At 43.1% G+C, this 23,651-nt stretch overlaps 1 protein-coding gene across 2 annotated transcripts in view; it reads right to left on the reverse strand.

The window, feature by feature from the left end:
* Positions 1-23,651, reverse strand: part of agrn (agrin) — a 242,876-nt gene that overhangs the window by 169,437 nt on the left and 49,788 nt on the right. The window lies entirely within an intron of this gene.

Raw genomic sequence — 23,651 nt, forward strand, 5'->3', positions numbered from 1 at the left:
AAAGAATGCAATCATTATTTTCATTATGCCCCAATGTTGATTATTTTTTCATTTGATGAGTCAATTAATCTTTAATTTCCTAAAAATTCCACAAAACAGTAAATCACCACAAACTTCCAAAGCCCGCCGATACATCTTTATCAGACCAACTCAGAAATATTCAAACTATTCAATAGAAAGCAACATGAATAATTGCTGAAGGCAATCCTTCAGCATTATATTGTTGAAGGATGTTGGGTGCAGCTGTTGGGTGCAGATTATGGTATATGGAAAAGTCTTGTATGTGTCAAACTGTCCCTAGTTGATAATTTGACAGTATAATACTGACTCTGTTTACTTTTCTCAACAAACTCTGGTAATTTTGATCTGGTGATGATCTCATATCTGTGACATCAGTATTTGAGAGGTGGTTAAAAAGATTATTAAAAAGATCAAAAGTGGAGCCTGAGCAAAGATCAGTTCAACTACTTCAGTTCAACAATGGAATTTCTCTCTCAGCTCAAACGATTATCAAACGTGTCCAATATTTTTATGTCATTATTTGAGCAATGCAATTTCTCTTCCCCTTTGAAAAAAAAAAACCTAGATTTTGGCAAAAGGTGCTTGTGTGGAAGCCCGGCAGATTTGGGCTGATTAGACAGGTGTACTTCTGGGGTAAGAATTGTGCCCTTAACAGCTGTAACAACATGCGCACATACCCTGGGAATGTCTGTGTGAAAGGGGGGGTGAGCATGGCAAACTCCTTAAGTGGAGAGAGAGAGAGAGAGAGAGAAATAGAGAGAGAGAGAGAGAGAGAGAGAGAGAGATAATCAGAGCCATTACTGTGTGATAAATGATTTGCTAGCTGGTGAGTTGCCCTGAGGGAGGTGGTAGGGCAGAGTGTGTGTTTGTGTGTGTGTGTGTGTGTCTGTATGCGTGTGTGTGTGTGTGTGTGTGTGTGTGTGTGTGTGTGTGTGTGTGTGTGTGTGTGTGTGTGTGTGTGTGTGTGTCTCTGTGTGTGTGGGTGTGTGTGTGTGGGCGGTTGGGTCGGTGAGTGGTTAAGGGGGGTTTAAACCTGTGGCTTACTTCTACCAAGATCCCTTGGCACCCATGTTCTGCTAATGCAGTCTGTATCATTAGAACCAGAGAGGGGGGTTGAAGGTACAGTCACGTACACACATCCACCCACACAGACACACACACACACACACATTCACACACACACAACTGAACTCTAACTGTATGAATTTACACTTCCTGTCTTTTTCTCAAATGCACATATGCACCCCCACACACAGTTTGAGCTCAACTCTGTGCACTTTCTATCAGAGACAGGGACACACCATCAAACTTCTCCACACACACACACACACCAACTCACTCTTACTCTCACACACACTCTGCAGGCAATCACATCTCAGGGGAAAAGAAGCTGGAGCCATGGTCGAGCCCAGAAGAGGAGGAGGCAAATTAGTACAGAGTTGAAAGAGCAGAGTGGTAGACGGAAGGAGAGGGAGAGATTGGGGGAGGCGGGAGAGGAGGGCTGGTGGAAGACACCAACGGGAGAAGAAGAAGTGTGAGTTTTTAAGATAGCAAAGGGGGAGAGGTGTGAGAAGAGAGGTCAAGTTAGCACTGCATGTAAGGAGCTTGGAAAAGGTGGATGAACAGAGGGAGAGAGAAAGAGAGAGACAGAGAGAGAGAGGGAGAGAGAGAGAAAGAGAGAGAGAAGACAGAGGGGAACCAGAATGGCAGCCAGGAGTAGAAAGGGTGAAAGTAAGGATGAGGCAGCGAGAGGGTAATGACTGGTGGGATAGGTGCATGCAACTCCTGCCAAGATAGAGCAAGAACAAGAGAGGGAGAGAAATTGAGCAGCGTAACCCTCAGGACCCCGCTGTCGGCAGAGGAGAGTGGTGTGTGTATAGGTTGATGCGTGCATGTGTGTCTACATCGTTATACGTTGCACACTGCGCTGGCAGGTCGGAGAGTTTGAGTCAAGCTCCTTGGCTTCTCCATAGCTGGGATTGTGAGGGTATATGCGGTTCGGTTGCCCCCAGGGGAGCTCTTCATGCTCGGGTAAGACAGCCTGCTTGCCTGGCCTGCTGGCACCAACCTCTGGATGATGACCAGGAGATGAGACACAGCTGGATGAGCTCTGGCTAAGAGTCTGAGAACCAAATCTCCAGGCACTACACAACCTGAGGTTGTGTGCTAAGATACAGGTGGAAATATGAAATATGCTGCCTTCTTCAAGAGCATCCTGTACTTAGAGCATCTGGTTAATTTGAATTGTTCACCATTTTTAATTGTTCACCATTTTTTATATTTTAGAGGCAAACGATGAATTATTGATAATTGATGATAATTAATTAATCAAAGCTCAAAATCTATGTCTATGTTTTTTGGCACTAGCAGAACTCATATACAAGAACACAAAGACTATCACTGCTGAAATAATAAAAACTCAAATCATTGGTGTTTCTTCTGATAAACAAAACCAGGCAGCACATTAATATTAAGATTTCGTGTGGACTCTTATATTTGTCATCTGGAGAAAGCCCGGAAACAGGACAAATCTTGAAAATGTTAGAACCCATACACAACTGGAAAAACTCTTGAATCTATGGGTCAATGCTTGAAGGCTGTATTCCCTCCATTTCATCAATAATACTAATAAGTTGGAATTTATCAATAATATCACTTTACATATTTGGAGGGATGTGAGAAATATGCAAATATCCTGTGCAGGCACTGAATAATGAACTTCTAGCACAGATTAGGAATATTGGTCTGATGGAGTGGGTTTCCAGTAATGGCCTATCTGATTTTGCAGGGTTCTATAAAGTCATTAGAGCTAATCAGAACTGATTTCAATTTTCCCTTTACAGGATCAGCCTGAGACTGTCAGAATCAGAGAATGCCATGGTCTCGGCCAAATCTCTCAAAAGAATAATTTCAGACACTCAGCTCTGCCACTTTACTCTGACTCCTTATGATTCCCTGAAGCCGCTGTGGGAGCTGGGTATCATTTAGTACTGAAGATTGGGCCAAGATTTTCAATGGGATCATTTCTGAAATGTACTTCAATTTCTATACACAGATGAAACTTGATTTTTTTTCCTCACTGGACTAATTTGACACCTATTCCTCCAAAACTGGAGCTCAACCCTCATTTCAAAAAGTGAAATACACTTGTTCTTGTGATCACACCCCAATCTTCTGGAAAGCTCTATAGTTCACACTGTCTTCTACATTTTGTTTGCTAAACCATACTTCCAATTTTTTTTTTTTTATACTGAAACTAAATCTCTTTAAAGTTTCAATTGCCTTAAACGTGTTCTTTGCTGCGGTGGACCACATCACAGGTCCCCACGGGAATTTTGTGGATTTTCTCCCAATGGAGAAACAAACTTATGATCTCAAAAATAAATCCACTACTGGAGACTCTAAAAACCGCCTTCATTTTCTGTCCTACTGGGACTTGGACTCGTTTGTCCCGACAAGGCAATGGTTGAAGATGTCAATCAATTTCCTCATTGCCTGTCACAATGTATGAATTCATATGAAAACATGTATATGTTGTTGTTTTTTACAAGTTTCTCCCTTTTTTTATGTCTCTTTTTGGAAAAAAATGTTTGCTGTCGTGAAGCATGGGTTGTTGCTTTGGGTTGGAATTTTTCAGTTTTGTCAGCCTAATAGTTTCCTGGTATTGTACTGACCTTTTTTCCAGCATATCTTCACCTCTCCTTCCTCAACTGTTTGTTGTCACGGCTGAAGTATTAACAATGATCCGGGGGTTATGTGCCAAGAACAATCCCCTGAAATGAGTGTCTCCGTAGGATTGCGTCCAGATTTGGCAGAGAGTACAAGCATTCACCGACCAGACACTAACTACTGTATGTGATGATAAACACTGTTGTGTTTGTCACTGGTTCAAATAATGTGCTATTTTTTAAGCTTCTAAATATGTCACATATTAGTATGTGTACAATAAAATGAAATGTACTGAGCTAATATAACACATCCTGAAGCTCAGATGTCTGACCTTGGCTAAAATCAGGCTTTGGCTTCAAAGCCCAAATGGCTAATGGTGCAAGACATAACTTATAGTAAGCTTGATCATCCCTTCAGCAGAGTTTATCTTTGCTCAGTCCCATATCCCCAGGTCAATAATGTTGACTCATCCAGCAGCCCTTCCTCTGTTGTGTATAAAGCACACCTTAGCCTTTTAGCCCTCTGCTTCGGCTCCATAAAGGAAGAAACAAAGTGAACGACCCCAAAGGGCTGATGAAGACCCAGGAAGGCAGAGGCAGATGCTAACGATAAAGCCCCATTCACAGGGATGACCACTGTGTACTTTCTTGTGGCGGTTTTCCTCCTAAAACTCACAAAAATCGCCTTGGCATTTACCCAGAGGGATAAGACTTGACGGGGGGGATTAACAAGGCGATGATTTGTGGGTTGGCAAGACTGAGACTGCTGTCAATGTGACGAAAGAGAAATGATTGGGGCACTCTTGCCCTTTAAAATCGTTCTTTTTCTCTAGTGACTCAAGCTTTGCTCTTTCCACACATCACTCTCCATCTTATCGATCAGGAAATCAGCTGCCTAGTAGACAGGTAGTGCTCAACACTGAGCAAGAAGGCTCGAGGCGAAAGAGTCATGGAAACAGTCCAGAATATTGAAATGGACAATTAAAGCAGTCGTTTTGGAAGACAGACAGTTAAGGAAAGGCTGTGAGTCACACAGGCCTCTTCAGGTGGGAGGAAGGAGGGGGAGATTATTGTCTCCCGAGACCAAGTGGCACACAAAATAATTCACCTGGAAATCAATTTTCATCACATCTATTACAGACCACCGGTGGACCGAGAAAGAAGGGGAACAAGAGAGACAGACCAAGAGAGACTCTAATTTCCCCTTTTTATCCTTGTTGTATTTTTCTTCTCTTTCACTGCCCAAACCATTTCCACAGCAGAGTGCACTGGCCACAGAAAGACATCTGCAGTCGATCATGATAAACAGTCTGCATCTCTCCTATTTGTTTCTCTAAAAACCACAGAGCTGCATCGGTAAAAGCTGCAGATGCTGCATCTCCATGAAACAGAGTCTTTCGGCAGTAAATTGTGCTGTCAGGGATTACAACTTGCAGATTTAGAAATAAATGCCAATGTCCTTAATGACACACTCAAATTTTGATATAATAAGGCACCCCTTTTATCAGACAAACGACAAACAGAGGCTGTGATGGAGAAGATAATCTTGTTAGGGGGCAAAAGCCTTGGCTAGAGATCAGATTTCCCTCTGACACCCAAACTAATGAGATTACAGATATCCACGCGATGGTAAGGAGGAGACAGCGAAACACTCGAGGTGGACAATGCCCTTTTCCTTATCTTGAAAATAAATGCAGATCATAAAATCGATCCCCATTATTCAACAGAAGTGGAGTGGTTGATTGAAGAGTCAGAGAGAGTACAAAGAGCATCGGGTCGGCCACTTTTGCCCTCTTCGCTGTAGCAAAAGCCCACCGTCCCTCCGTCCTCTGACAAAACCACCAATTTCTCTGGTTTCCCCCAGCGACTCCTCATTATCCACCAGAGAACTCTGCGCTGATTTGCCTGGGTGTGTGTGTGTGTGGAGGGGAAGTGCTCGATAGGGAGAAGAGGATATGAAGCAGAGGGAGGAGAAGTGATGAGAGTGACTGAAAGGGGGGGGGGGGGGGGGGGGCTGTCAGCGTTTGTGGGTCAGCTTAAATGTTTAATGCTTTATGCTGATGAGCTGACACTCTTTCTGTCTCTCCCTCTCTCATCCTCAGAAGGATGCACTCTGAGCGCCATCAATCCCCTCCGCCGCTCAGACACAAAAACAATTCCCACACATTTGCAGGCATTCGCCGCCCGCTCCGAACCCCCATGCTCATATTCTCCCTAACCCCTCGGCATGTCAATTAAGCAGGTATGTAACAAGACGGCCAAAAGTGCTAATTAGGGCAACCTACCACTGCTGCCTGTCCCCTTATACCCACCTCGCCATCCTTTTCCCAGCAGCAGCTTCCACTTCTCTCTCCCCACTGACCCTTAATGGATTTCCATGCCTGTATCTCTCTTCCAGCACTCCGGTTTTCCCCAGTTACATCACAATAGTGAGTCCAAATAATGTAACTTTAATAGGCCCACTTAAGGATTCAGTCGCAAAGTGAGGAGAGACGCTTCCGCCTTGAGCACACACAATGATTTACCCTGGAGTACACATCATAATTGAAAGCGTCTGATAACAATTTTGCCTTGTTACATGCACTACATCAAAAAATGGAGCGATGGATTAGTTTAACAGGACAGGAAGGAGAAAAAAAATAAAACAATTCAGTTTGCCAGGTTTAGCAAATAAACCCCATAATGGCCTGTTTATCTTATCAATTAGGGAACCATAATCTTTTTAGAAATGAGAAATGGGGCTTGCCACGGGGCACAATCACCTCATAAATAAGGTACATTGCTAAATTAATCCCTAAAACCAGTTAATTCAATTCACAGTTCAATGGATAATGGCTTAATTTCAGCGATGATGGGAGTAGACAACTTGAGGAAATTAAAATGAAGAACATTCATGAGTCGTTTCCGGGTGACCCCTGAACAACACACGGTTGCCCCTCACATGAATAGAGTGGAAGCCAAAGGCCACTGTTTATGCCATTTTTTTTTTCTGTCTGCTGTACAATCATTTCGGAGACTGGTGCAGTTGGAGACACATTATTTTCAACATGTAGTCATTAAGGATTCAGTGGAAGCCTGGCTGTTAATGGCTTTTAGATGCTGGCTCCCACACCCTACTTGATGGGGCATGCGTTCCATTAAAGTGAGAGTATTTTGGATGCTTACGGTTCGATCATAAAGCCCCATATGCCGCGCTCTTTTTTCCTCGGCTCCGTTGTGGGGAGGCGTCATCGTCGCTGCCGTGTGGGGTGACTACGCCGTGTGAAAGCCAACGTGTCAAAATCTAAATTCATCCCTGTCAATGATGATAATTGGTGCTTGAAAAAAGGGAGAAGAAAAGCATGCGCTGTGCTGCGGGGGTGATTAAAGGCATCACACAGGCCTACACACAGTCTGTTACTTGGGGCAGCTTCTTGCTCATGCTGTAAACATAACCATATCTTATTGTTCGGGTGTCAAAGAGGATCCATTACATCGTGTTAACACACAGAACGGAGCGTTGGCCCATGTTTGGGTGCTGAATGACGTTTGTGTGGTGAGTTAGAGCTACAGCGAGGCCTCCAGCCATGCGTGGTGCGACAAACAAGACAAAACTGGGAGCTCAGCACTGGGTGTGGCCTGGATTTGCACAAAGCCCCCAATGGGTCAGTGCCTTAGGAGAAGGTCTGTGCACGGATGGATGGATGGCTGGATGTATTGGGGACAGCAGACTGGATCCAAGGAGAGTCAGGGCCAGCAATGGGGAGCTGGAGGGGCGATGGAGGTACAGCAGATGTATATATGGGGGAAGGGGACAGTCACATATGGAGGATCTGGGTTATTGCTTTGGCTGCTACTCCGGAATGTGCCAGAGCAGACATTTAATGCCCGAAAAACCAAAGTACATGTAGAGTAAATGTTCAATGTGTATCAGCATATACTGTATATCATGATCAGATGTATTTAAGGCAGGCAAGTATTGATATACGTCTCAAAAATCCCAGTAATGGTCACATTTCCCCAACTACACTGAAGAAAAGCAATGCAACCTGCAGCATACAGCATATCCAACAATTTAAACATGATTTAAATGTCCAACCGTATTTTTAACAAATGTGTCCTCAATTATATGCCCCCCGCCAACACCACTTTAAGCCCTCCACCCCAACTAAATCCAAAGCTGACACTATCACTTTTAGCCCCCATTTTTCTTCATTGTGGGTCTCCAGATGTAACACCACAGCCCCACACATCAGGGGCAGACCTGCTAATGGAAGCCTCACCCCGTTTCTTTCCCATGAGGCCGTCTGTCCGGACGAGGAAATGGAGGTGAAAGGGGGGCATTTGGTAAAGCAGGGGGGCGTGGGTGTGTGCAGAGATGGGACCGAATAGGGTAAGAATTCTGGGTCAGAGACTCAGCGCTGGCCTCTTAATCTGGAGATGGACAGCGAGGGGAGTGGGGAGACTACGCACACATACATGCTAAACACAACAGATGGGAGACCCCCCCCCCCCTCCCATCCACAATTACCTACTTAGTATGCCCCTGGGCACGTGAACACACACACATACACACGCACACACACTCATCCCTTCTCTGCAACCCTCTGCATATACAGTAGGAGCGATCATGGGTGAAAAAGATTATATTTCCATAACCTAGATATTCTAGCCCCCCATGACCTACTGGTTGATGATGGAGGCACTGCCCTTGGCAACACAACAACCCCAGTAACCGAACACGATGCTGGAGCAGACTTTGCTCTGGCTTCTCCATCCCAATAATGTCAAGTTGTGATCAAACTACGGCTCAAATGATAAATTGAATATGAATATAAATATGCATGAACCACCTCCTTTCTTTCATATTTTCCTCTCCATTTCCTTCCTATTAATGATCAGGAAGTATATGATGTTCTCATTATATGTCTGTATCAAATCCATCTCACTGCCTCCCCGCTTCTCATTTCTCATTCCCGTCACTCTCAGCCCTGTTTTTATAGCAGATGCACCATAAAAAAAAAAAAACATCATTAAACTAAAATACCTCTGTGACAGCACATTTTGCCTGAGTAGCAGTTGTTTTTCATGTGAAAAGTATGCATTTGAATGGTAATGGCCTTGGTCTGCTGTGATTGTATTTCCTGAAGCCCTGATGAGTTTGACCCCAGAGAGGAGGGGGAGGGCGACAGCGGGGGCTGAGCTCAGGTTTGAACATCTCGGAGACGCTGCTCGGTGGAGCCGCCTCCCTAAACTCAGTGCTGGAGCATTTGCGTCCTCTAGTGTAGCCTCCTGTCCTTGCAGTTTGATTGCTGCAAGTGTGAAGGCTCTGGCTGATTTCAGAGGACAGCAGAGCACTTTGAGGGGAAACACAACAAACGTCATCAGTGTTTAATGTGTTTATTTCAGGGGGTTAACTATTATTTATGTTTGATGTTAAATTAAAAAACAAATCCTCTGTTGAGGTATGTAGTTCAGGGTCAGCTACAGTAAAGACAATTAAATCAGGTAGAGATTTAGTGTGTGGCTCGATACACACATTAGCAGGGTTTGAGCATCGGGTGTCTAATCGAAGGAGATAAGTCTTTGGTAAAATATAGATTGTTGGAGGGATGAAAGAGGAGATCTTATTCGGAATATTTCAAAGAGCAGATCCAGAAGGAAACAAGAGTAGAAAAGCTGTTAAGTCGTTTTAACAGTAGTCCTGGCCTCAATACTCAGACAGAGCACGACAATTATTTTATAATGTAAGTCTCCTTCTGTATCAAGCTATTTCATGTCTCAGTTGTTAGCAACCTTCAGACAAAATCAAGAAACAATAAATGGATTGTATGCTTCTAGTGAGGTGAAAGAACTAGACCCATGCAAATTAAACTGTGGTCTTTTTTGAGCAATGGAATAATGAAAGGTTGACTCCAGCTAACCTGCTACCTTTGAACCCCTGTGGTGACTTATAACAAAACAAGGTGAAACTGATTCCCAAAGAGAAACCAGTCAGCAGGTTGGTCAACATGAGACATCCTACCACAGTGTCCTTACATCTGTCACTTCCTCTGATTACTGAACCACAGGCTTTGAGGGCTAGGACAGCAGTTTACTGAGAGAGCAGCATGCAGCCATGAGAGGGCAGCAAATGCAAGGAGTAGCCGTGTCCTGTTCAGTCAGTGGCAGGAGAGAGAAAGACAAGCCTCCACAGGTAGACTGAACCTCTCCTTATCACTATACAGACCTCCATCCCGTTATGTGTGTCACCATGACAGATGAAGTAATAACCTATGAAGTTCATTAACTGAGTGCCATTGTCAGTGTACTGTATGGGCAGTTGTCAATATTACAGTATATTTCCCCCTTCAAAAGACCATATATTACAGTAGATTTACACAAATCATCAGGATATATTCAGCTAGAAATAAAAACATCAGTGACACAAAATATGGGGTTTCAATATCCAGTATTAGGAGTGTAACACATGCACAGATACATTTAGTGGAAATTATTTAAACAGAGAAAACCTCACCTGGAATTCTGTTTCTCATATGTGTGGCTCCAGCGAGGAAAATCACACACTTTTACTCTAAAACGATGATGGAAACTTGCTTAGTTCAGAATTCATTTCAGGGTAAAAGAATCACTGCAATGCAGCAGAACACATCACACATATGACTGGGAGATCGTAACACTGGCAGTGGACCCAAAAAGTCAGTGAGAGACTTGAAGCAGCTGATTGTGTTGTATAAATCTGAAGCAGCAGCATTTACAGCAGGTGAAGCCAAAGCACAAACCAGGCAGAGGCAATAACACACAATGCAGGAGGACTATTCCGGGCTAATGAGCTTGGCTGGGTCACAAAGTCTGATGGAGTCTTGAAGATAAGAGTTTCCATATGGGTCAGGAATCATAGTAGGTGCGAGGACAGTAAACACAGCTGAGGAGCTGCCTGCGGGCGGGGGAGGGTGAGGTGGAGCAAAGACAAGTGTTTAGGCCTGCAGGGCCAAAAGTCTGGATCAGTGCAACCGCAAGGAACCTTGGTCAAGTTCCAACCAAGTCAATTAAGTTACAGTGCAGTATGTGTGTGTGTGTGTGTGTGTGTGTGTGTGAGAGAGAGAGAGACAAAGAGAGAGCAAGAGCGCAAGAGAGAGAATGAGAGAAAGATTCATTCCCAATAAGGAAGAGAAGAACAGAGCCATGGCAACCTGTGAATTTATTGTTACTAAGTGTGAAGATAGTAATCAAAATTGTGTTAATTTTATTCTCCAGACTTAACATTTAAATTAGGGTGTAATCACAATTTTATTTTCTGATTGCTCTATTCCTATTGCCTTTAAAGTCATTTTGACATTGCTGTGATAAAAGCTAAAAGCCTGGACACATATTCAAACCACGATGTTAACTGTATTTATTTTTTCTTAATTTGCTGAACTGTTGTGACCTGGACAATACACTGAAACATTATTTGATGCTAAAATAATCCTCTGATACATTTGAGAATCCCTTGCAGATTGCTGCAGCGATACTTATGAAAGTGTGGGACAAGAAAGTCTTCACAGCACTGAACATGTGCGGCTGAGAGCATTTCCTCTCTTTACACAGTTAGTTTTTTGGGAATAAACACTGTGGCACGCACAGATGTAGCGAGACATAAACACTCTTTGAGGGCGCATGTGTCTATGGAAATAAACGCTTTTGGAAATAAGTGGTTGTGTATACCAGCAAGAAGTGACATGTAAACGTTCAAGGCCCCGACACCTTGAAATAGATACAACACATGCACAAGATGTTTACTGACAAGCATAAATCCAGAAGAGAAAGCATGACAACCAAGGGAAAGAAGAAACAGAATTGTTCCACAACAGTTACGGACTTAATGTCTTCAGAAACGTTTAGCTAATTGCATCTGACATGATGTTGCAATGCAAGGGCTTCAAGCATTGGCCTATTGAAGAAGTATATTTAATGAAGAAGTTTGAATGTCATAATCCACACTATCCTTATCACAACCAGTCATATCACTGTGTTTGACGTGTGGGTGTGATCATCAGATTACATGCAGGGCCTCAATAACGCAAAGAGTTTGGCAGAAAAAAAAGCCAAATCATTGGGCGTTGGGTCGTCTTGAAAAACACCAACGAGTAAGAGCTCTTAAAACATTCAGAAAATGTCCAATGATAATTTAACAAGACAGGACAGAAAACCAGGCTGAAAGGTCACTGACTGAAATCCTATCGCCAGCAAGTCTCTGCAAGTTGATTTGTCGAAACTAACCGCTGCCTGCAAGGCTGGACACCTTTCTAACAGCAGGAGCAAAACTGTCTGTAGTGATGTCAAGTATAATGGTTACTACTAACATCACTAGTAAGGTCCTTGAAACCGTGGTCTATTTTGTGTGCGTGTCAGCGCATTAGCCTCTTATCTGAGGAAGGCCTGGTCGATACTGAAGGTCGGGATGACCCCGACTGCAGGGAGGCTTTCGGCTGGACTGATAAACGAGGATGTCTCCAAACCAAGGCTGGGCTTCTGGAGGGACGCCGGGGGGCCTGGGGGCCTCGTTCTGAACCCAAGGGAAGAGGCAGAAAGGAAGCTAAACAGGAGAAGGAGTGAAGGCGACATGACAGTGGGGGGGTGGCGGTGATGAATAGTCCATGATAACATATGGGGCTGCAGCTCGTCTAGCCCAAAGCCTTGAGTCAGGGAAACATTAAACTGATAAAAAAAAAAGAGTAGTCTGGATCAACGGCATATCGTTTATTCTAAGAAGCATTAAATCCATTATTACATCCTAATCTGAGCACACCCTCCTCCACCCTGGCATTGTCCGGTGCATCAGCAAGTTGTATATCTCCTTAGATTGTCGTTAAATGAGCAGCCTTATCAAACATTGTCTCGACATCAATGTCAGGAGTCTACACGCTGATATATTCACGAATACAATACAATCCTCAATTGAATCTGTCCAATTCTCTCCTCCAGATTGTGATCCTCTTTCAAGGGCTCTATTGAGTCTCATCGATTTACACTTAAAGGAAGCAAAGTGTCAGAATTATCCAAGAGATAATGGGGAGAGCTGTGGCTATTCCTTTGACTGTCAGCTGCCAGTCAGAAAGTGTGCCTCTAATAGTCAAGTGGGAAACACTCAAATAAGCTGTGCAGCGGTGAAAGACATTTTTGTAGTGGCCACTTATCCACTGGATATTATTGAGGATAAAGATTATCATTCAATATAAATATCAACGATCCTCTCGGGACAAAAAGGCAAAAAAGCTAGATGCTACTGGCTGTAACCCTCTGATCCTGATTAAAGCGCAGACTGACCTCCCAAAGCAGACAGCGGATAATTGCGCCCTCTCACATTTGGAAATCACATTAAAGTGCTGATAATGGAGTTCTGGCTCAGAAAGAAAGAAGATCACCGGAGCGGACAAGAGGGACAACAGAAGGAAGGAAATTGGTATCTGCCTGATTCATAGCTAAGCCTACAACAGATGTCCTCTCCACTGGCTTGAATTCTTAACGGTGCATTGGTTGCAGGGCCAAACTACCTGTTGCATGTTGAATAGGGTTGCTTGAGTAGAATGCCGGGTAGCAGATAATAGAATCGGTTGGTGATGAAATCCCGGCAGCTCACAGCAGAATGTGCTATTCATGTGGTATCAAACTTTTCAACGGGGCAATGAGGAAAATGTCCTGTCTGACGATGCCGATACGACAAAGGTCCAGCAACACAGGGTATTAAAAAAGGAAATATCTTCCCCCCTACTTCTTTCCTCAATCCTTATTTTCAAGTGTGACAAATCAAAAGATTAAATATCTCCTCAGAGTTAAAGCCAACATTAAGACAGATTCAAAGTCCAAAAGTAAAACAGAGGAACAAACGCTGCATGTCTTAACTAGAAGATGAAATGAAAATGTAAATCCTAAGGTTCCAATAGGATTCCAGTGGGATCAGAACTCTACATCACTGTGCTTTAGAAATCTGTGCAGGATGGGAAAATTACTCAGGAGTGGAAAAAAATAATTGGTTAAAATGCCCCAGTTCTTTCGGGATAATATTTATTGACCAATTTCTTGAATTCACTTGAGCCTTGTTTCTAACAAATGAACATGGAACTTTTAATCCCAGGGAGTATACACTAAAGTTTCCTGCAGACTGTTGTTCACCTGCATTTTCACATCAATCTTAAAACTTGGGGAGGTGAGAGTGGTTAGGGGGGAGCTACAAGTAATACTTTTTGATTAGTAAATATATTTCCCTGGAACTTCCCCAGCGTTTGAAATGCTGGGAGATTCTGCGAAGGTTCCAAGTTCGTGGGAGAAGATCCTGCGGTTGAAACACAGCTTACGGCGGCCGGGCCTGTGGTCAGGGGACTGCTTGAGAAAGAGGGCTTCCATCTCAAATGAACTGTTAGGATATTTATTGGTTGTAAAATGACAAAGTGGATAAACCATTTGTGCGACAGATGCTCCTAAACAGATTTAACAATTCAAGATGCCGTGTGTCACAGTACACAGTCGTATTACAGTGCAAAGCTGTGCTCTCATTAAAAGAGCGGCAAGGGTAGAAGTGGCAAAAACTGGAAAAAGTGATGATGGAAACAACAAAAGTCGCGAAAGGAAATGTCACCCCTGTTATTACCCTGTGGTCTGAACCCAATTTGGTCAAAGGGAATAAACAGACCCAGCTCAGTCTGCAAGCACTTTGGAGCTGTGTTGCGTTCTCCTCTTGCAGGTGCTTGTTTGCAGTGGCTCGCTCTGGATGGAGGAGGTGAAGCCTGTGTAGTGGCTAATGAGATCCCCAAGGAAACCCAACACTGTACGAGCCCCAGACTGTTGAAGCACCAGGGCCTCCATAAAGCCAACATGCACGACCTTTGACCTCACCCCTACCCTTATCCTTCTCACATAAGCTATTGAAAATCTAAAGCCTCACTTGAGAATTGCTACCCCCCCACACGCTCTGCAGGCAGGCAGATGCACAGGTGTGAGTATTTGTTGAACATAGATACCTACCCTTGTTAAAGCCAATAAGAATCACTGCTGCAGCTGTATGCGAAACACACACGAAATGTTGTTATTCCATGACTTACAGCTCCACTACTCTATACTTTTTAGTTAACATTTGATCAAATGAATTGTAGTCGCATGTGTACTCTGCAACATGTCGCTTAGGGTGACTGATCCACACACTACCACAATTGGACACTTTGCAGCTTTTTAGCTTTGACATTCTGACCCATAAATTCGCCTTTCATCAACTACATGTCTTTCCCTGGCAAAGCCTTCCAGACAAGCAGAAGTAGGTGTAAACCAAAGCAGAGCACAAACAAGAGAAAACCTTGGATTCTAATCATTTTTGTTGTAACAAGATTAAGTAGCAAACTGAATGCCAGTATATAAGCCAAAAGATCTTCAGCGAAAAGGGAGTGTAGAGTATATATAACAGATTGTGAATTCCTCCATCCTCAAGAGGCCAAATACATCTATGTTAAAATGTAAAATGAACTTTTGTATGATTCTTATTCATTTCACATTTAAAATGATTTGACACAATACAATCATATAATTAGCTTCCTAACATAACATCCATTTGTGGTTCTCTAATTGGCCGACACACCGGTGGAATGGCTGTGATAAATTTAACACTGCAGCTCTAATTACATCACAGCAAGTTACATGCATATAGAATGTATGAAATTAAAGACCCATGCCTTTAATTCTGTCAGCAAATACAGCTATCAAGCAGAGAACAGAAGAGGCCAAGGGGCTTTTATCTCCAAATTTCATGCAGGTAAATTGTACCCTGTCACAACCCTGACAATGTTCCTTTAAAGTGTGCATTCTATTAAATAAAAGTGTGTGTGTGTGTGTGTGTGTGTGTGTGTGTGTGTGTGTGTGTGTGTGTGTGTGTGTGTGGGCATGGCATTGATCCTCAAGTTCACAAGCTCAGTGAATTACGCCTCCATGAGAATGCTTTAGATTTTATCTGATCTTATCCGATGAACCATTTAACCAACAATGTAGCAGGACACAAATTCCAGTAGAGTTTGCTCCTTTTTGATCAGGTCACACGATGATTAAACAAGAAGCAAAAGGGGGCAGTTTGGGAAAAGCAAGCACTTACCTGCAATGATATATTTGCGAGCTTTGGCAAGCAAAGGGGAAGAAAAGAAGGAGGAGAAAACAGGTTAGTTTGCAAAAAAAAGTCACAATAAACCCCAAAGAATATTTCTGAAAAAAGATAAATAGAGAGAGATGAATAGGCCTGGGATGAATGAGTGATAGGAAGTGGATTAAAGAGGATGAGAAGGAGGAGGAGAGTATTTTTCCATGTAACAATCAGTTGCACTACCAAAACTATTTGAAGCGAACATGTCAACAATCACCTCAAATCTTCAATCTATTCAGAATACACCTGAGGTTAAGAAAAGCTAGACATTATGAAAAGGTGTGGTAATATGCACAAAACATTGGACCTCATAGTGGACCACAGTTTATATTATAAATTAAACGGCCTAAAGCCCTGGAGCACGGACAAAGTAGGACAATGATGTGGACAGTACCTTAACAAACCCACCCTATGAAACACAGACAAGAAACACACACACAGGCCTGGATTTATGGTTTGTCCAGATGATACAGACTGAGGGTGCACAGGAAAGGCTCATCAATAAAACATGGCCTGGTCCGAGAAAAAACTGGAAGCTATTTACCCAAGAATAAAACAGAAACCACAGAGTTCCTCCATCGATTGTTTTAACCAGGAACCCATGCAGACAGCCTGTCTGTGCTCTGTATAGCTCAGTTCATTCTGCACAGAGATACATATTGGCATCCAATCAGATTGTCTTAATAATATGTTGCTCAATGGTAATGTGGAAGGGACTTTGGGTTTCAGGTACGTAGGTAGCCTTGGAAAGCTAAAAATGAATGCTGTACATCATTTCATAGATTCTTGAAGTTGATCATGTTCAGTTTATTGTGAAACTGATTTTGAGAGGTATTAAATCAACTGTAGGATAATCTATAATTGGACTTACTGCTGGACTGCATTTAAAACGTACATTACATTACATTACATTTCATTTACCTGACGCTTTTATCCAAAGCGACTTACAATAAGTGCATTCAAACCCGAGGGTACATACCAAGGACGACAAGAATCAAGAAAATACAATTTCTTCAAAATAAAGCAAAACTACAAAGTGCTATAAGTAAGTGCCATTTAAGTGCTACTAAAGTGTTAGTTTCAAATGTTGTTAGTGTTTTTTTTTTTTTTTTTTTTTTTTTACAGACACGCACACGCAAACACACACAGGTTTGTGCAGCGATCTTTATTACGGTACGCTTTGACTTCTATTCATTGTGGACAGCCTAACAAGAACCTCACCCTTAACCTCAGAAATAATGTTTTGCCTCATTAAGACCAGGCTTTGGTCCCCATGAGGTGTAGTGGTCCTGACAAGGTCAGAGAGTGTAATGAAAAAGGTCCTAGAGAGGTAACAAAACAGCAAACACAAACAGACCCTGTGCTGCTTTTCAGATTGTTAGCCAACCTTGGTAAAGCTGCCCGCTGCTACAACATATGTGAGGACAAAATATGTTATAAGACAAATGAGCAGGAGAAACCTACCAAGGCAAAGCAGTGAGCAAAAAAGCCACAGACAGAAGTTGGTAAAAAAAAAAAAAAAAACGCACACGCACAGAAAAGCACTAAGGTCTGACATGATGAGGTTACTCCAATTTTGTGCTTTTGTTGCTTGGTAAGTTAAACTGAAGCTACAGTATTTATTTGGGCCATTATTTGTTTATTTAATTTGACATTAGACGAATTACTGTCAGTAAAAGCTGTTAACTCAAATCATTTTTCGTTTAAAGTTGTAAGTAGGTCTCTGAGCTTTTGCTCTCATGTTACAACAGCATTTCAGTCAGCTGCATTTGTGTGAACAGTAAAGACGTGCGTTTTCATGTGGAGTTCAACCAGCTCATAAAAAAAAAGCCACCACCAAGGAAGAGGCTGTTTCATGACATTGCTCCACCACCACCACTTTCCTAATACCACTTAGCTACGAAAGGAAAAATCTACTAGCAGCTCCACACTAAAACCTCACGCCCCGAATAAACAGGTGTTTTGATGGGTTTTGTCCCGGGGCGGGTATTAGCCGAGTGTCAGCTCTCCCTCTCTGTTCCACCCTCTTGCCTTTTCTCTCATCCTGCTTTCTCTCCTCTCGTCTTGATCCTCATTATTCCGGACTGGAGTCTTTGGGGGAGCAAATGGTCTATTATCCAAAGACGGAGCTTAAGACAACTTAAAGCTTTGGAGGAGTGGCTATTTATTTGGGTTGAAAGACGGAGAGAGAAGGAGGGAGTGTGTGTCTGGCCTGGCGTTCCCATATCACTTAGGTTAATGTGATTAAGGGTGAGCGAGAAGGGGGGGGTTGGGTTCATTTAGCTCAGAGCATGTTAGTTCTAAGTGATTCATGTCAGAGAGAGTCTTGGGGCGGGGGGGGGGGGAGAGTTGGTCACAGGACTTCCTTTAACACACACACATGGTCACATAAGAATGGGTGTGTGCTTTAGCGCCTGGCACCTAATTTAGTGCACATGAATGCGGCCACACAAATGCTCAGTGGTGCCACCCAAGGTTCGAAATGAACAGAATTCTCGTTATTAAATTTCACCGTACTTGCTTTTTTCATGTAGCTGTCAAACTTTCATTCTCCAGTGCAGTTCCATACGCCTGTGAGCCTCCTTAAAATGCAGGAGAGCTTATGACTGAGTGACTCTTTCCCGCTAGTTCTGTGGCGGAAGATGTGGATGCTTTCTGCTGTCCTGATATCTATGGGGAGCTCGTGCCACCATTTGGGAACCAGGACAGAAAACAGGGAGCAGCAAGCCGATTGGCCAATGCAGAGCGGAGTGGACGAGCTGGGGTGTAAGGTTTGATCATGTCCTGGATATAGACTCGACCCGATCCGTTCACAGCACTGCCCGTGAGGACTTGTGTCTTGAAGCGGATACAGGCAGCCACTGGCAGTACGGGCAGCCACTGGTATTATTCTCAAATTTTAAAGATCTCAAAAAGTGAATGAACACACATTGAGATACAAGACAATGTGGTCTAAACTTTCAAAAACAAACTGTGTCCCATGAGCTGCTGTTTCTCTTAATGCTGTTCTCTGTAACTGTGAACACACATGAAGACTCATATGATGTGTGTTTGTCACAGAGGAAGGAGGTCTTTGTTTGCAGCTCAGCTGAATACTGACTGCAAAAAGGGTTAAAAGAGAGAGACCCCCCTCCTCTGAGAATACTGTCCCTCTCAATAAGACTTCCTGGGGAAAAAAGCAGGATTTTACAGACAGGAAGAAAAATGTGTCATCCCTCCCTTCCCCTCTCTGGCTCTATTGTACACTTTTAAATACCTCCCCCTGTTTTACATTGGTCGAGGCGTTTTAGGGGGGAAAAGGCTATTTGCAGAGCAGCAGTAAAAGTCTGTGATTGCAATTGTCAACCTGCTTAAAATGCTTAATAGCAGGAAACCATTTTATATTTCAAAATATATTATATCTCAACTTTACAAAAGTCTTTACAAAGTCAACCCCCTCTCCTCATACTGCAAACCCTCCAACACTTTCACAGACGGTCCAGTTGTGAACTACTTGTGGACGTCATCGGGGGGGAATGAAAGCCGCCTTTTTTAGATTCCTGAATCAAAAGGGACGTTTGGGAGCTTCAGACAACATGTGTGAGCCTGGCCTGGGGAGCCTTTGGGTCAGCCACTAACACAGCCAAGGACTGGCAGATTTCTAAAGCACTTGGACCAGCCACTGCATTTTCACACGCACAACACGGTGGGTTGTAAAAAGTCCTATCAGTTTCCAGCTGTGCGCTGTATACAACCCTTTCACTGTCCCCTCCTTTTCTCCAACACTTGGATAAATAGTGGCTGAGAAATGGGCCACAGGGTGAGAGCAGAAAAGGGAGGGAAGGATCCCTTTGGTACTTGTTTACCTCATACAACACATCCTTCAAGTCGCCCCAGTTTATGTGGCCCTTGGTGGACTTTGCCAAACTACTGAGCTCACATTGCTTATTTTCATTATGGTGGAATTGTCTCAGCGGACAGGAAATGAGGCCCTTGCTGCAGAGGCCAAGCGGAATGAGATCCACCAGCTCTGTCTAACCTCATTCAGACACCATTTGGTATTTTTACTCATTAGATATAGTGGCGGGTGGGTGTTGGATCACGGTGTCAAGCATTCAAACAAGTTTATCTGCAGTAGATATCGATGAGACGTGTATGACTGTGTCTGTAGAGAATGGGCTGAGGTTAACTCTCAGAGCACAGCAGCTATAGATTTCATAATGAGCAATTTTCACATGCAGCACAGTGGCCTCGTGATTATGTAGAGAAGAGAAGCTAGAAATGCAAAGAGGGTTTCGCTCAAGCAGAATCTTTTCACAACAGTGTAATTTCACGCCATGCAAATCTGCAGCTCCTCTGTGGGCCTGTGCCTGCCTTGATTAGTTTAGTGCAAGGGGGAAAGAACACATCCCCAAAGCAAATTTCAAAATAGACAGTCAGGACAGACTCGAAAAGCCACTGCTGTGAGAAAAATTTACTGAAATATGAAGTGAGATTTTCGAACTTTGCTCTGTGCTGTTGTTCATCTCTTTACTGACCCTACGTTAAAGGCTACATCCATGCTGCTGGCCCCGTTTTAGTTTGAAAACTCCGGGGCAGCATTTTAGTCTGGATGGGCAGAAATGGAGACGGTTGTAAACGCTTGTTTGGACAGAGATTGCTTTAGCTGTCGAAATAAAATGTAGTAGTATGGATCTTGGCATAGTCTGGCATCAGACACACTCACCAAAAGCCAAACAAAAAAACTGTGATTATAGGGGATTATTGACAGAAGCTTTACTGATGAATGCCCCGAGGACTCCAGGTGCCACAAGGACAGGAATTCAGCTCCATATTAGGGAGTGCACGTTATCCTTCTGCTGACAATGGGGCCTTGAACCCTTCCTCCTAGTCCAAGTCTGCCAGTCAATGCCTGTCTCCCTTCAGGCCCTGCAGCAGTTGTGTTGCCTTGACTGCACTGAAATATCAAAGACGCAAACTGCTGCAATTTGGCAGAGAGGGTCCTCAAAACATCTTCTAGTATGTAAATGAATAGATAGTAGCTAGAGGGTAGCTAGAATAGTAGCTAGAGGGGACAGAAGTCAGGTTTGATGTAGTCCGTCTACCTATTTTACACACACATCAATGTTGTTTTTTTTTTTTGCTGACAGAAACCAAAGGGATTTTGAGATTTTCCTGTTGTGTTTCCATTTCGATGTGGAGTGAAAGATTCTGACATTCACTTTCATCTTATGGAGTTTGTTGTTAAGCAGTGGCCGACTAGGTGGTTGAGAAACAATGCCAATTTCATACAACTCTTGCAATTGCACTTGAAGCATTTTTGACATTGGTTAAATGCTCATTTTTGTATGGCCTCAGACATCCCTGAGCAGCTGATTAAAAGAGACAATCCACAAAAAACACACTGACCACAAAGAGTTCAGAAGAGAAAGTGAAACAGAGCTTTTAAAAGGACACTACATCACTCCAAAAAGTGCCATCTCATATTAGGCTTGTCAGGTATTGGCTGTGGCAGCTAATGAATCCTTTCTCCCTGATGTATTCATCAAATGGATCAGGATCATGAGCCCACTGCTAAACGCCGGCTTGGCATGAACTCGCCGTCCGAGTGGTCCCGCTGTGTAATTCAACCAAGCAATTAATGTTGGCCTGGTCAAAGTCAAAAAGACACACGGAAATGAAAAGTACTGAAGACACCAATAAAAAAATGATTCTGTCCAGTCATGCTTCCCAGTGCCACTGATGACATCCCTGAATCCTCTACCCATCCCATTTTTTTGTGCATGGTTCATCCTCCGCCTCGTCCCTTTAGATCCTATCAGGGACACAACCTTCTCCCCTTTTAACAGGGGCCTTAATGGCTCCCAAAGCTCTCGCTATTTATGGAAATGACTTTTGATTTGGCCAATTAACAAGCTAGCGAATTCATCAACAGAGCGAAAGATTTCTGGAATAAGACAGCAAACATTACAGTGAGGAAAAATGAGAGGACGACTGGGACCACCAACCATCCCATGTTCCACTTGGGATATTGCACGGGGGTGTAATTATAAGAACACACAAACAGAAGAGCAGACCACTGGAGAACAGAACATCCAATCATGAGAGAAGAGGGATCTAAACTGATGAAGAACACCGGCTGGAGGGATTAAGTGGCAGACAGAGGACGTCCTTGGCTGCTGATGGGTACAGGCATCCTGCAGATGAGGGATATTATAATGTGATTCATGTCCACACACTCGCAGAGAGGACTGCAAGATCAGTGTGCTGGTTAATGAAGGAGCAGCATGATGCATCTAAAAGGCAAATGTCGACCGACACTCCGGTCAGGATTCTTATCACAGGAAATTGGTCAAGAAAGTGAGTCACACCCAAAATGTCAGAGACCTGCTAACATCTGGCTTTTGTCTGTAATGGGAATAGATACAATCAGCTTTTAGTCCCGGGGTCAAATGACTCTGCAGTAGACCAGTGATGGAAATTAGACACCTGGGGGAACATGGTAATACGGCATGACAGCGCGCTAAGAGAGTGCCTCCATTTTTGGTGTGTACGTCACATCGAACATGACGCACCAGGGAAAAACCGTAAGGTAAACTCCTCTATTGGCTATGGGAAACGAGTGGATCAATCTTTTTCATGCGTTAACCTGTGCTTATAAAACCTGCGTATATCCACTAACTTTATTGTAAAAGAGGGATGAGAAAACGGCGTGTTTGTATAGAGATAAGCATTTAATCTATTTAGCATGTCGTTATGCAAAGCTAAGATGCAGTCGCTGCACAATTCCTAACTTGACTGGAGAATTATTACTAATCATTGATGATTGGCACAAACTAAAAAATATTGATAATCAATAGATCTTTTCACTTATTAGTCTGACATAAACAAAAGTGCAACAATTTTCAACCTTTCAAATATGATTTGTTGTTTTTCCCTCTTTTATATCTATAGGTTATGGACGAATCATTATGATGAATGGATCAATTTGTGAACGCAAAAACTGCTGCACCTTACATAATTCCTACAACTAGATGATTAGATTTTTCACAAACAAGTGGAAATTTAGTGAAATCTTTCCAGAGAACAAATTAATATTTTATGTTTGATGACTTCTAAAAATGGTATTTGAGTATTGTGTCTTAAAATGTAACTCAACTATTAAAACAAGTGTAACTGGAGTTGAAACTGACCTTTCTCCTAAACCACAGACATTCTCCGAGGGATGAATGTAGACAGACTTATTGAGATGGACATTTCCTGAATCGTACAAACTTTTAATACCACGCATTGTTTGTACTTTCAAATTAAATTCAACGCCGCCCTGTCTGAATTCCAAACGACAGGTCGTTAATATCCATAAATGTCAGGGTCTTTAGTCATTAGACATTGTCTCTTGTTTCTCCAATAGAAAAACAGAATGGGACGTGGACAAAGCCTCTGTTTTTGTCTTGTGTGGGCAAGATAAAGCACCGAGTGAAAAGGTTACCATCCATCTTCATCCGCCTGGCATGTGCTTTAGTTACTCCTGCCCTCAATGTAGCCTGGGTTTTTTTTTGTTCTCTGTGTGTGTGTGTGTGTGTGTGTGTGTGTGTGTGTGTGTGTGTGTGTGTGTGTGTATGTGTGTGTGTGCGCGCAATACTGGGGTTAATGAAGTGCATCCACCTTGCTTCCGCCCCAAAATGAGAGACTTCATTAGGCAGTCGAGTGACTCGTTGCAACTTGGTCCTGGTACTACAGATGACATTCATAGATATGTGCACTCTGGACAATGACAGCGATGCCTGCAAATGTCCACAAACACATCCATTTAGTCCTGCTCAAAGAAATCCCTGGCATCCCTT

Source organism: Platichthys flesus, chromosome 7 (assembly GCF_949316205.1).
Source record: "Platichthys flesus chromosome 7, fPlaFle2.1, whole genome shotgun sequence".
Lineage (NCBI taxonomy): Eukaryota > Metazoa > Chordata > Actinopteri > Pleuronectiformes > Pleuronectidae > Platichthys > Platichthys flesus.